Below are 1,318 nucleotides of genomic sequence, written 5' to 3'. Positions count from 1 at the left end.
AGGCTGAACCCAATCATGAAGGAAGTGGTACAGAAGGAAGTTATGAAGTTGTGGCAAGGAGGGTAATTTACCCAATCTCAGACAGCCCCTGGGTTAGCCCAGTGTATGTCGTCCCAAAAAAGGGAGGAATTACCGTGGTTCCCAATGAGAAGAACGAACTAATTCCTACAAGGACAGTTACAGGATGGCGGATGTGCATAGACTACAAGAAGCTCAACGAAGCTACACGAAAAGATCATTTCCCCCTTCCATTCATGGATCAGATGTTGGAAAGACTCACAGGGCACGCTTATTATTGTTTTCTCGACTGTTATTCAGGATATAACCAAATAGTGGTTGATCCCAGAGACCAAGAGAAAACTTCATTTACTTGTCCATATGGAGTGTTTGCCTACAGGCGCATGCCATTTGGGCTATGTAATGCACCAGCGACTTTCCAACGCTGCATGCTTTCTATCTTTTCAGATATGATAGAAAAATTCATTGAAGTTTTTATGGATGATTTCTCGGTATTCGAAGATTCCTTCTCTAGTTGCCTACATCACCTCGCCTTGGTATTGAAAAGATGCCAAGAAACCAATTTGGTCTCGAACTGGGAGAAATGTCACTTTATGGTGACAGGAGGAATAGTCCTTGGTCACAAAGTTTCTAACCAAGGCATTGAGGTTGACAGAGCTAAAGTAGAACTTATTGAAAAACTGCCTCCACCCAGTGATGTCAAGGCAATTAGGAGCTTTTTGGGGCATGCTGGTTTTTACAGAAGGTTTATTAAAGATTTTTCAAAGATAGCCATGCCCTTAAGCAATCTCCTTGTATATGATACACCATTTATCTTTGATGAAACATGCATGTTAGCCTTTGAAAATTTAAAAATGAGGTTGTCTTCTGCTCTTATCATTTCCCCACCTGATTGGAATTTACCGTTTGAATTGATGTGTGATGCATCTGATTTTGCAGTTGGGGCAGTGTTAGGACAGAGGAAAGACAACTTAGTCCATGTGATATACTATGCTAGCAAAGTCCTTAATGATACTCAAAGAAATTATACCACTATCGAAAAGGAGTTACTAGCAATAGTTTTTGCATTTGACAAATTTAGATCATACCTCATTAGTGCTAAAGTGATTGTTTTTACAGATCACACAGCACTTAAATATTTGTTTGCCAAGCAAGAATCAAAACCAAGACTAATAAGATGGATCTTATTGCTGCAGAAATTCAATATTGAAGTCAGAGACAAGAAAGGAGTGGAGAACAAGGTAGCAGATCACCTATCCAGGATTCCGCATGATAAAGATGGAACACCTGATACAAGTGT

Source organism: Arachis ipaensis, chromosome B09 (assembly GCF_000816755.2).
Source record: "Arachis ipaensis cultivar K30076 chromosome B09, Araip1.1, whole genome shotgun sequence".
Lineage (NCBI taxonomy): Eukaryota > Viridiplantae > Streptophyta > Magnoliopsida > Fabales > Fabaceae > Arachis > Arachis ipaensis.
Note: the sequence above shows the minus strand (reverse complement) of the source record.